The sequence below is a fragment of the Gopherus flavomarginatus genome, chromosome 1 (assembly GCF_025201925.1).
Source record: "Gopherus flavomarginatus isolate rGopFla2 chromosome 1, rGopFla2.mat.asm, whole genome shotgun sequence".
NCBI lineage: Eukaryota > Metazoa > Chordata > Testudines > Testudinidae > Gopherus > Gopherus flavomarginatus.
This window is the reverse complement of record NC_066617.1, coordinates 163,119,704-163,133,790: the sequence shown is the minus strand read 5'-3', so window position 1 is coordinate 163,133,790 and position 14,087 is coordinate 163,119,704. Positions and strand designations below refer to the sequence as shown.

General features: G+C 41.1%; 1 protein-coding gene across 15 annotated transcripts in view; it reads right to left on the bottom strand.

The window, feature by feature from the left end:
- ZBTB20 (zinc finger and BTB domain containing 20) overlaps positions 1–14,087 on the bottom strand; it is a 670,053-nt gene that overhangs the window by 544,567 nt on the left and 111,399 nt on the right. For 13 of the 15 annotated variants that reach the window (XM_050957922.1, XM_050957914.1, XM_050957833.1 and 10 more), the window contains exon 2: positions 11,315–11,373. The exons of 1 other annotated variant lie outside the window; for it this stretch is intronic. The gene's annotated coding sequence lies outside the window, so the exon portion shown is untranslated. Of the gene's footprint in view, positions 1–11,280; positions 11,374–14,087 lie in introns of all 15 variants that reach the window. One more of the 15 variants, XM_050957887.1, reaches the window with a different exon arrangement.

The following is a 14,087-nucleotide window of genomic DNA, read 5'->3' as shown; positions in this document are numbered from 1 at the left end:
ACATTTGTATGTATTTTTCTTTCTTTTTATATAAAGCTTTCTTTTAAGACCTGTTGAAGTTTTCTTTACTTCAGGGAAATTGAGTCTGTACTCACCAGGGAATTGGTGGGAGGAAGAAATCGGGGAGATCTGTGTGTTGGATTGCTAGCCTAATTTTGCATTCCCTCTGGGGGAATAGGAAAGTACTTTTTGTTTCCAGGATTGGGAACAGAGAGGGGGGAGTCTCTGTGTAGTTTCACAGAGCTTGTGTCTGTGTATCTCTCCAGGAGCACCTGGAGGGGGGAAGGGGAAAAGGATTATTTCCCTTTGTTGTGAGACTCAAGGGATTTGGGTCTTGGGGTCCCCAGGGAAGGTTTTTCAGGGGGACCAGAGTGCCCCAAAACACTCTAATTTTTTGGGTGGTGGCAGCAGGTACCAGGTCCAAGCTGGTAACTAAGCTTGGAGGTTTTCATACTAACCCCCATATTTTGGACGCTAAGGTCCAAATCTGGGACTAAGGTTATGTCACCAGATAAACACAGAATCTATTTTGTGAGATAGATAGATAGATAGATAGATAGATAGATAGATAGATAGATAGATAGATAGATAGATAGATAGATAGATAGATAGGATGTACACTGAAGTAGACAACAGATGTAGAGAGGGTCATTTTATTGGCTGAGATCAAAATCGAGCAGCCAGCTTAGTGTAATGACTTGTAATGCTACAGAATGACTATGCAGATCTGGAAACATGAACATCTCGCAATTCCAAGACAGCAGAATGAATGATCTGACTGGAGAATGAAAACATGCAGCACAACTGTTTAATGCTAGTTAAGGGAAAGTGCAAAATACTCCTTACCTGCTGCTGCCTTTCAGTTACTGGCTCTGAACCATAAACAAAACCCAGGAAACTGAACATTGACCCCCTGTACTATAGCAAGGATCTAAAGAAACTAAAGTTACTTGCCAGCATCTGGAATTCTCTTTATATATTTTCTCCTTAGAATTCCATGTGTGAAGCTCAGAACCATCGAAAGCAAATCATTCTAGGAGAGAACCACTTCACATATGCAGTTGGTCACTAACATTAAAAACACATGTAGGGCTTTTCTCTCTCTCAGAGAACTGAGGCTCTGAGGAGCAATGAAGCTAATTAGTTTCCCCCTTGCAATGTTGCCTCCATAGATCTAGATAAATTCATGGAGGATAGGTCCATCAATGGCTATTAGCCAGGATGGCCAGGGATCTTGTTCCAAGCCTCTGTTGCCAAAAACTGGGAATGAGTGACAGGGAATGGATCACTTGATGATTACCGGTTCACGCCCTCTGGGGCACCTGTCACTGGCCACTGTTGGAAGACAGGATACTGGGCTAGATGGACCTCTGCTCTGACCCAGTATGGCCACTCTCATGTTCTTATTTCTATCCTCAAAGATTAGCTAGCTGTAACAATACACCCTGGGAAGAAGAATACTTAAAGATGAAACACATAGCAGCCCAATTAGGGGCATCTCCCAGACTTCCACAGTGGGCATGGGTGACGATTCTATTTTTTGTAGATTCAAGAGTCCCAACAAGACTAATCCTCCCAACATATATCCAGGAGACTCTACCTGCTGGTATGCTGAAACCACTACCTATCATGCTAACAAATACTGTCCAGTTGTTTCCTTATGGTACACCTCAGTCTGTTTCTTGTCTGTATCCATCCATGGTCTATTGTCTTATATTTAAATTGTGAACTCTTCAGGGCAGGGACTATCTTTTTGTTCTGTGTTTGTACAGCACCTAGCACAATGGGATCTTTGTTCATAACTAGGTCTTCTAGCAGTTACAATAATGCAATAACATAATAATAATAACAACAATAATAATCTGCTTAATTAGACTCTTCAGTACAAGATTCAAAGACCTCCTTTGATCACCAGCGTGGTAAGGACTAGATGCATCTAGTGTTGATTGAGGAGCTCATCCGGGAAAGTTACCATTTTCTGCTCTGTGGAATTCCAAGGAGGCTTATGTCATGTATTGGAACTCTATGCTATATGCACAAACAAGGTAAAATTCACCCTCAAGATGCCTATTATGTGTTTGCATATTAGCAAAGAGTTTAGGGCTGAGGTGCCATATTTTATTACAGAGTAACTGGACTGCAGGAATTCCTCTCTCTTTATACCGTTGGTGAGAGGAACTTATAAGGGATGGCTGTCAGAGTGGGGCTTTGAGTCTTTGGGACATAAGGCCTAAAGAAGCTGAGCAGTTCCAACTCTCAAAGAACACAGCAAGCACCATTAGGAGATCATTTTGATGTGCCCATATCTAGCTCTACAAAGATACTTTAATGCAGATAAAAGAAAAGAAAAGTACTTTTCATGCTCAAGGACCCAAGTTCTCTCCCTGTTGGTGGCCTGGGGTCATTACTTCAGGATTTTTTTTTTTATTTTTTTTAACCCATCCTCTGGACTGACTACCAAGGTTACTGTTGTTGGTCTCTTGCCAGCAAAAATTAAACTAGTGTTCAGCTGCCTGTTTTCCCCCAGGAGTTTCTGACCACTTCCCAGAGTCTTCTCTGCCACCTTTAAAGGACCTCTTCTCCTCTTCATACAAAAGGACATATGCACTGAAGACCCATTAACATTAATGAGAATTATGCAGATAAGACTCCAAGCACTTGGAAGGGAAAAGATAATATAGACTTTACCTATTCTAAGTCTGAAAGCCCAAATGCAGCTCTGAGAAAACATCTTCCACTTAACCCTGTAACATGAGGCTGCCATTTCAGTGGCCCAGCCCACACACATGTTGGATTCTTGATGTCTCCAACTCCACCATCTGCCATTTTATTTGCTTTTCTTTCTTTCTTTTTTAACCCCGTTGTTGGTAGCACTACTGTAATTACTGCATAACTTGAATTAGCCTTGACTGAAAGTCTTACAAATTAACTTTGCACCTGAAGGATACACTGGATAACATTATAACACTGCCACATAGGTCCTTGAATCAATTCCAAGAAGAAAATAACTGTCTGATTAAAAAGAGAGAAAGGAAAAAAAGAACCCATAACTCATCCAGCCAGCAAAAGATACGGCTACTGAAGTTTGTGGGATGCAGCAACATGCTGAAAGCAAAAATCCCAGACCTCCTGCAGGAGATGTTTGCCCCTGCCTTTTACAGCAGCTCTCTCTGTCAAATCAAGTTCTTATATTGGTAGCCACAACTGCAGTGTTTGAATGCCTGGTGGTTCTATGGATGCTCCATCAATAGCACTTGCTCAATGAATGGCAAAAAAGCCACTTGCCTGAGCTAAGCAAGTTGTTTACTGATTGAAGCTAGTTTGCTCCATGCAGACACCACATCAGCTAAAGGGCAACATTTTAAACTATTCTTACACCTGGGCACAGGCATCTTAGTAACAAAATGACTGCTTGTTACTGAATGATTTCTCATCCTTGCTGTTGCAGTACATGGAATCACAGAAAGAGATGACTGAAAGGAATCAAGTGCACCAAAGTTTATTCACCCTGCACAAATGCAAATAGTCACGTAGGCCACACCCACCTGACACTAAGAGACAGTCTATGGACCAGAGGAAGATGAAAAAACAAAGTGCTGTGAAGGAATATTCCTTCCTGACTTATAACCTGGCAATTAGTTCAACCACGTGCATGTGAGCAAGGTTCACTGTGGTTAACTATCTAATTCCCAATAAAACCCAAGTTTCCATTGATATCTAGTCATAGTCCACAGTTTTCCTGAATCCCAGTGGTTTGAGTTCTGGTAGATTAGGACAGAAGTGTTGTCCTGTTCACTGCACAAGTGCCAGCTCACAATCCTCAAAAATCAACACAGCTCAGGGGCAACTAATCCTAAAATGTTCTCTAAGTCAGCCAAAACCTTAGCATCCTGTGATTCCATTCTTCCACTAAAGTTGGCTGAGGAGCAACATTACAGCAGAGTTTTGCATAAAGAGACCAAACATTTTTGCATGTTGTTTGAGAAGTGGCAAGGAGAGGGGTAACCCTTTTTTCCCCAAAAAGACAGACAGGTTGACAGAGACTGGCCCAGAACTATTAGCTTTACCGGAACATATGCTGAAGAATGCTGCGTATATAAATATGTGTAAACAGAAATACACACACACACACACAATGCTGAACTTTGTGTCAGCGGCCCGACTGCGGTTGCCCATGTTCCCTAGGCAGTGATCAGTTATGAGGGAACAGGAAAAAGTTACAATGTAATGATTAACTAGCGCACTGGGCTATTATTCATGGCAGGTATAACAGCAGCAGCCACCGCAGCAAAGCTGGTCACCTCTCCCCATCAGGCAGTCCTGCCACTCTTGGCTGGATGCTTCGAACCAACCAAGGTAGGAAAAACAGCAAACTCCAGTGCCAGCAAAAGTAAGAAGCCGATTTCTCCATCTCGCATATGAGGAACAAATCTGCAGGGATGACAACTTTCCCTTTAGATTGCCATACCTGATGTTTACAGGATGTGACAAATACCGACATCACTATTTACCAGCTATACACAGCAACATTATTGATACTACCTATCTAGAATTAACCCCTACACTGCTGCAGGTGAATGACTTTAACGGTAGCTGGCAAGTATCAATGTTGATAGGCGTGGCTACGGTGGCAGGGCTTGAACAGATGGTTAAAGTGTGTCTATTTAACTGAGGGGATAGTCTGTGGATGCCTCTAAATAACCCTCGTCAGCCAAAACCAAACGTATCACAGCCACTCTTCTTCACTTTGTTTTTTTACCTGCAGCTCACAGCCAACTATGGAACAAAAGGAAGACAAGTGAAGAAAGCCAAATCAGGGAATTCATAACCCTTAGTGCAACCTCTCCACCAAGGGCTTTTTAAGAATTATAAAGCAGTACATTAAGGGGAATCCCACCACAAAAACAGCTGTACTTGTCCCAGGGTTATCTCAGAGCACAAACACCCAGCACTAATGTCTCATCTCCAGTATTAGGAAGGTGGAGTCAATCTATCCTATTCTAGCTTTGTCAGTGATTTCACTTTCCAAAGCTATGTAGAATTACACAGACAAACTTCTAAGTTACAACTTTATTTTTTATTTTCCAACAGAAGCTTTGGCTGTTTATTTAACAAGACCGTGAAAGAAACTATTTACCAAAAAGCAAAGTCTTCCTTCAACAAACTCTCTCCCTCTGAAAGGCTTTGCTCTGTGTGTGGATTATTCATTTACTTTAATGATTTTAAAGAGGCAGTGTTAAGATGGGGAGGAGTGAAGAATACACAAGACAGAAGTACTTTCTAGAACCAGTTATTATAACAAAATGTTCTGTTGTATATGCTCTGTCTCAAATATGCTCAAGGAAAAAAATAGGATTTTTAGAAGCCATTTTTTCAAAAGAAGCATTGTTGGAGAATCTGGAAGCTGCTATGCCCATGCTATCTCTTGAAGAGTACTGTATGATGGGGTTTGTCCTACATGGCCAGGTCATCTCATTCTGATCACAAACAGAGCAATAAATAATCCCTTTCTCTTGCCTTCGGAGAACCCTAAAATGTTGTTCCTGCCCACGCCACCTAAATACAGGAAATAAAAACCCACCCATAGGAGAACGGTAACAACAGCAGCAAATTTTCATCTTTCATTGTCATAGAGCAGGGGTCGGCAACCTTTCAGAAGTGGTGTGCTGAGTCATCATTTATTCACTCTGATTTAAGGTTTCGCATGCCAGTTATACATTTTAACATTTTTAGAAGGTCTCTTTCTATAAGTCTATAATGTATAAACTATTGTTGTATGTAAAGTAAATAAGGTTTTTTAAATGTTTAAGAAGCTTCATTTAAAATTAAATTAAAATGCAGAACCCCCCCCAACTGGTGGCCAGGACCCAGGCAGTGTGAGTGCCACTGAAAATCAGTTCACGTGCCACCTTTGGCACGTGTGCCATAGGTTGCCTACCCCTGCCATAGAGCTTAAGGTGACAAGGACCACCAGATCACCTAGTCTATCTGATTTCCTGTATATCAAAGGCTGCCACCCCTATAGCAAGCCCAACAACCACAAATAGACCAAAGGATTACAGCCCTCAAGATACTAAACTATTGTATGCCACAGGCAGAGAACAGGAGGGACCCAGGTGCATCAATGCCTGAGGTGCATGCAATGGCAGGGAAATGATTATGTGAGATTCCATGTCTATTGTACATATGGATGTATTGGACACAGTGACCAAGTTACGGGGGAGAATTCAGAGGGCCACAATGAAATACACAACTGAGGCTGAAAATCAGAATGGAAATAGAAGCCTTTTATAAAAATCGTCTGAACAGTCAAATCTCTCTTTCTGTCTCTCTCACACATGCCCACACACAATTTTGTGCTTCCCCTCACTAACTGTTGTCTTTGGCCCATCTAGCCAATTGGCTAATGGATGCACATGTCATAAGGTCATCCCTTAGGAGACATAAGAGCGTGGGTGGTTGGACATTGTTATCTGCAGACATTTGCAGAGGGAGGGAGCAGAAGGGAAGAGGTATTGAGCGTGGAGACTTGTGCAGAATTTTCTTACCTTGAAATGTTATCACATGTTTAAATTTGACAGAGGACACCAGAGCAGAACACCCCAAAGGTTTGAATTCTAATTTGTACTTCACAGGCCCCTCCCCCCCCATGCACCTCTGTATATAAAGCTAAAACAAAAGCCCTGGATCCAAACATCCCTAAACTTTGAAAATGTTCTGTTCCGGATCTCAAGCAAAAAACTTGTCACCCAATCATAGGCAGTATTCATTAAGGTTTCTGTAATCAGCTGTGTAGCAAATTAAACCACTTTCCATATATCCCCAAAAAATAAAACATAGGGAAACAGGTGAATTAGGAGTTCACATCACCCACCCCTGCAGCATACTGGGGTCTTAAAAATCAAGAGGAAAATTGATTAGATGCATCTGGAAAACAAGAAAACATCTTCCCTGGGCAGCTTCAAATGCCATAAATCTCCCAGTTTTCAACAAGTATTCCTGCTCTTTGATCATACTTCCATATAGATTTATAGCTCATCTGCACTGCAGCCATGCTCCTTGTAATTAGAGAGATAAAAGCAGGGAGAATTAAAGGGGTGGGAAAACAATTCTGCACTACGTTGGCCACTGTTGGAGCCCAGATCTTTGGGCTGCTTGCTTTAAAATACAAGTTGTTGCTGAGGTTTGATTTCAGAATCTTGTCAGTTTTGACATTCAGGTGAAAGAACTGCTGCTGGCTCCTGAACAATCTGCATATCGTATTACTAAATAAAATGTCTGAGGTGTGCCCAAGTGTGAAGAAATTATAAGTGAGAGTTCATGCACTCCTACCACACTTATGTATATACTCCATACTACACACACACATATCTGTTGGATCTCCTGTCTCCCTTCTTCCTGCAATGTAATCTGCAGTTTACTTCTCCGTAATAAATTATATGACCCATCCTTTTCTAGCTGGAAGGTTTAACCGTGCTTGTAAAGAGAAAAATGATAACAGTCCATTCTTCTTCATGCCTTACAGTTAAGGACCTACCAAAACTGTAGATTTTTTGTGGATAAATAGACATAAGAATTGTGCTTCTCTCAAACTGCCAGATGATTGGGGAAGATCACATAAACCTAACACATTTTAACAAATATTTTCCCACACTTTCAGCAAAAAAGAAATTAAAAACTATGTCTCCAATCCTGCAAACACGTAAATGCTTGCTTAACTTTAAGCACTGTGATTAGTCTTACTGAGTACAACAGGACAACTCACTGTGTCTAACAAGAAGCCATGTGTAAGATTTTGCAACAAACTTTGTTAGCCGCATTTAAATACATAGGACTAGAATGAGTCTTTAGGAACAGTCTTGCACAAGTGGTGAGGAGCAGATGCAACCACCCCATGGGGAGCTCAAGAAAAGAATTGTCTTTCAAAGTCTAAATTCCCTGCCTTGTCCCTGGGGAAAGTAATTCACTACAGCAATTTAACAGATTATCAGCTTCTTCCATGGACCAGCCACCAAAGGTGGGAGAAGAAATGTAGGGTCCCCCCATTTCCCATTCTGATCCTTTCTGGACAAAACACACCAACCACACAGACTTGGCTCTCCCTCTCTATACCCATCTGCAGCCAAGATATACAAGAGTCAGGGTTAGGGTTGCCAACTTTCTAACTGCACAAAACTGAACATCCTTGTTCTGCCTCCTGCCCCAAGGCCCTGCCTCTGCTCCAACCCTTTTCTGATGCCCCACCCCCCACTCACTCCAGCTCCCCTCCCTCAGTCGCTCACTCTCCCCCATCCTCACTCACTTTCTTTAATGGGCTGGGGCAGGATGGATGGGATGATGTGGGCGCGGGTGAGGGCTCCAGATGGGGGTGCAGGCTCCAGGGTGGGGCTAGAAATGACTGGTTCTGGGTGCGGAAGGGGGCTCTGGGCTGGGGCAAGGGATTGGGATGCAGGAGGGGGTGTGGGCTCCAGGAGCGGGCTCAGGACTGGCAGAGGGTTGGAGTGCAGGAGGGGATGTGGGGTGCAGTCTCCGGGTGGGAGTTTGGGTGCAGGAGGGGGTTTCAGGTTGGGTCAGGGCATTGGAGTGTGGAAGGGGGTGCAGATTCCAGGAGGGAGTGTGGGTGCAGGAGAGGGCTCAAGGCTGGGGCAGGGGGTTGGGATGCAGGAGGGGGTGTGGGCTCTGGGATGGAATTTGGGTGTGGGAAGGGGTTCCAACCTGGGGTATGGGGTTGGGGTGCAGGTGGGGGTGCAGGATCTGGGAAGAAGTTAGGTTGTGGGAGGGGACCCAGGGCATGGGGTTCAGGGTGTGGGCTCCAGCCAGGGCTTGCTTACCTCAGGCAGCTCCCAGTTAGTGGTGCCACGGGGCTAAGGCAGGCTCCCTGCCTGTCTTGGCTCTGCACTGCTCCTGGAAACAGTCACCGTGTCCGGACCCTAGATGGAGGAGTGGCCAGGCAGCTCTGCACAGTGCATGCTGCCTGCCCCTACAAGTACTGACCTCGCAGCTCCCATTGGCTGCAGAGGCAGCACTCAGGGTGGGGGCAGGGCATGGAGCTTCCTTGATCTCACCTGCACCTAGGGGCAGCAGGGACATGCTCGTCGCTCCTGGGAGTGGTGCTGACCGGAGCTGCCAGGGCCCCTTTTTGACTGGGCATTACGGTCAAAAATTGGATGCTTGTCAACCCTAGTTGGGGGGGAGGGGAAGAAGTGGGTCTTCCCCCTATTTATGACCCTGTGCAACAATCCAGTACCAGGCCACAGTCTCGCCCTTACTTCTAAAACAGTAGAAATATATGCTGCAAATGCTAATTACAACAGGGCAAATGACTGATAATTTAAGAGAGATAAGGTAGGTGAAGTAATATATTTTATTGGACCAACTTCTGTTGGTGGAAGTGACAAGCCTTCAAGCTTCACAGAGCATTTCTTCAGGTCTGGGAAAGGTAACCAGAGTGTCACAGCTAGCAGTATAGTTAACCAATTATACTTTTTAATATGTTCTTGAATTATCTATGCATTATTCTCTTAAATTTGTTATTGAATATTATTTGAATAATTTTTAGTCTGTATCTCACTGGTGAGCAGGTCGTTACGAACACTTACATTCGAAAGACAAGATGTTTTTTACTGGACACATAAATCATGCTGTTTTCAGACAGGATGAGTAGCTCTCAGCATCTTGTTTCAAGTCCAAATACTTACGAATAATAATTCAAAAGTTGCTTTCTGTGAATATTCTCTAATATTTTCTTAAAATATGCTGTTTTCACAGACAGAGCTGCTTATAAATTAGCTCACTCGAATATTTGTTAAAAGGGACAGGAACACTACAAAATTACATTGTGTTTATGAAGTTCACGTTTTAATAAGTAGGAAGATTATCAATTTTTAATATTGCCAGTGCTTTGTTATACACAGTAGTAAAATGACTGAATATTTTAATTAGTCAGTTAGGCAAAACTCTTATTGAAGGATTCTTGACTGAAAAAGGAGATGCAGCATTTGTCTCACACTGAATTAATACAACTTAAATATATACATATATATTATTATTGCACCATGACCAATCCTTAATACTTCTGAAAATCCCATTGAATTCCTAATATTTGTGAACTCCTATTGTGTAAATTATATATATTAATGTTTATGGTGGGTTTTAATTTGTAATCTGTTCTTGCATAATTTTTGCCAAAATTTGCAAAAGTTTCCAAAAAGTTGTTGTAATTTTTTTATTCTCTTTCGCCTGCCCCAGCATCCCTCCTGTTCTTCAAAGTTCTCATTTTTGAGCTCTCTAAAAACATCAGCCTGAGTGTGCTAGGTAAATAGCATTTTCAGGTAGATACAATGTGTACCTGTCATAAACAGATAGCTAAGGGTTAATGTCTCTTTCACCTGTAAAGGGTTAACAAACAGTGACCTGCAACACCTGACCAGAGGACCAATCAGGAGACAAGATACTTTCAAATCTGGGTGGAGGGAAGTTTGGGTGTGGGTCCTTTGTTCTCGGGCTGTTCTCTCTCTGGGCTCTGAGAGTGACCACATGAATCTCCAGGCTCTCTAATCTTTTGTTTCCAATTTGTAAGTACAACGGTAGAAAGACAATAAAGGCTTTTACATTGTTTTTCTGTATTTGCAAATGTGTAGTTTGCTGGAAATAGTTTAAATTGTATTTTTTCTGGATAAGGCTGTTTATCCATTTTCTATAAGCTAAAAGACCCTGTAACTTTTTACCATCCAAATTGCAGAGATAAACCTTTTACTTTTTTCTTTCTTTTTATTAAAAGTTTTGCTTTGAAGAAAGACCTGTCTAATTTTTTTTCTCCTAGTTAAGGCTCAAAGGAACTGAGTCTGTATATACCAGGGAATTGGTAGGGAGAAGAGAACAAGAGCAGAGAGGGAAAGGTAAATTTCCTCTTTGTTTTAAATTCACGGAGCTTGAATCTGGATTCCCTCTGGGGGAAAGGTATCATTCCTCTCTATGTGGTGATTCAAGGAATTGAATCACGGTGATCTCCTAGTGTACCCAGGGCGGGAAAGATCTGGGAGGAGGTAAAGAGGGGGGAAGGAATGGTTTATTTCCCTTTGTTGTGAGACTCAAGGAATTTGGGTCTTGGGGTCCCCAGGGAAGGTTTGGGGAGACCAGAGTCTATCAGGCACTCTACCTTAGTCCTGACTGGTGGCAGCCTATCAGATCTAAGATGGTAATTAAGCTTAGGAAAATTCATGCTAGTACCCATATTTTAGACGCTAAGGTTCAGATTTGGGAATTATACTATGACAGTACCTTTAAATATCCAGAAAATGTTGCTCAAAGTTACCTTTTCTCTTCCGACTCCAAAGGGTTAAGAGCAGCTCCTAACACTTCTCTTTTATGCTGCTGTAAAGAAAAGAAATGCTTATATTTAGGGATTTACTCAGCCAATACCTTGAGTTTTCATAACGTTCAAATGACTCAGTGTTCAGTTGGAGAAGTAGGTGGCTCACTGTGTATATATCAACATATATCCATCTGTTGGAATAAGACAAAACAAAGTCCTACACATTCACGTTCAGTATGCAGGTGAAGAACAGTAAATAAGAAGCACTAGTAATGAAAACATCACACCACACATGTACTTTACAGGGAAAAAGTTGCACAAGAATACCATATTATGTAGACATTCACAGAGACTCCAAGGCTACAAATCTTTTCACTTTTTTCTTTAAAGTGGGGTTTTATCATCATTAGGGACAAAACAAATGCTTGTCATAACCAAAATTATACCACTTATTCTTGCCTTTCAGAAGCATTTTTGGGAAAAGTTACAAGTAAATACTTTTAATAGTTCAGGAGTTAAAAAACATCACACATTTTCAAAATTGAAGAACTGGAGTCTAATGTTTTATAATTATACATATATAATTTATAAAAGACTTTGTTTTAACCTTGAAATTTTAAGATATCTAGATAGCATCAAAGTTGTTAGTTCTACTTATCATAATGGCCAAAATTTTCAAAGCTGACTGCCAAAAACTAGGAGTAGATTTTCAAAGGCACAAATGAGAATTACACACACAACTCCCAAGGACTTGCAATGGGAGTCAGGTCCGTAACTGCCCTTTGTGCCTTTGAAAATTTTCCCCAAGTTCCTAAATCCATATTGAGGTATCTAAATAAAAGTGGCTCAATTTTCACATGTGCTCAGAACTCATCACTCCAAAAAGGTAATAATTTTCCATTGCACAAAAACCTGAGACTCTTCAGAGGAGTCCAATGGGGCTGCGTAGCCTAGTATTACAGCCCTGCCATTTAGAAGGTACTACATGCAAGTTCTGAGAATTTTATTTTTCTTAAATTTTGTTAGTAATAATTCTCCCAAAATGTTATGTCAGCAAAAATTCACACAGCACTGGAAAGAACCTTCAGTATGATAGAGCTATAGCCTTAGCACAAAGCTGAGTACCCCATTATGATTCACTGAAGATTCTCATATAGTTTTTGGAGGCAAAAATCAGGGAAGGGTTGGCAAGTCCACCACATCCACAACAACCTGATTACAGCACTAGAGTTTTTCATCATGGTAGGAAGGCATGGGAACACACAACTGATTCCCAACTAGTATAGAACAGTTATATTCATGGCCAGCTTACAAACAACATTAACCCTGCAACTGCACATGCAAAATGTATGAAAAGTCATATTGGACATTCCAACTACAATCTTAATTCTGGCTGGATCCTAACTGCTCAAACTTTGCAAAGGTTTGGATCTAGATCTGGATCTCAACTATTCTTTCCTGTTCCATCTGCAGCTAAAACGTCTTATAACTACAAAAGTGATGTGTTAGGTTTGTGGACAGAGTTAAGGCTGGTATTAGACTGTGCTGTAGAGTTTTCTCATAAACAGATGAGAGTATTAACAGTCTTTACTTACACCATATCTTAACTGATCAATGCTTATATTTTATTAATGGTAAAACATTCTTGCTATATAGTTTTTGTAATTGTTATTTTAATTGACAATCAAAGTTTACATTAACAAAACTTTATGTTTGTGATGAACACCGAGTATTTAAGATGCTGAGACACAAAGCCCTACTGAAATTGCAAGGACTTCAAAGCCACAAGCCATCGGCTAGATTTTCAGTGCGAGCCCTAACTTCTGTTATTTTTTTTTTACCCACAATTAATTTTTCCCATATTCCTGTGCCCACAGTTAATTGCTGGTACAAATCTTGCCGTCTGGATACCTCAGTATCTAACAGCACCCACAAAATGCAAAAAGGTGACTGATATTTAGGAGGTCAGTTGAGTCTCCTTTCAAAATCACGTCCCATATAGTAATCAAAAGTTAATTTTCAGTAGATTTTGCAATGCTGTCTCATGTTTGACTTACTACCTCCGGGTTGCACGGCATTAATGATCCGCATATAGGTACCAAGTAGGCAAACACACAGTCTTTGTAATTTGCTGGAAATGAATGTATTTACAAGAACAAAATCAATAAACTGAACGCACTGATTTCTAAAAAAATTAACATATTGGAGTGAGATATACCCAAACATAGGAGGCACACAGGGACCCAAGCACATGCCTAAACAGTCAATGTTCTATAACAAAACAGAGATCAATTAATCTAAGTAAATTACATGTTCATATAGTCCATACAGACAACAGTAACATACTGTGTTAAACTGAATTTTTCACCCACAAGCAGTAATGAACTATATGTTTGTTATATTTTATTCCTTCCTTTTCATACTAATACCAAAATAAGTGAGTGGCATAATTGACATCAGCCATAAATGGTAAATGCTTGTGACCTTTACTTACAGTACTGATAAAAAGTTTATTCAATGAAATGCAATCTGACCGAGACCAAGATAAATTTAACCTTTCCGTTCAAGAACATCTGTGTTATTTATGTTTGCCCTAGAGTTTACTGAGATTTCAGCATCACTGAAATGGGGAAGAACCCTAGAGCATGATAACTGGGGATTCTTCTCTCCCTTTAAGATTCTGTATCAGTAGAATATACAATTTCCGCTCATATTTGTATCACTTCAGTACAATTCTTCACCTAGCAAACACACAGTCATCACACATGCAAAC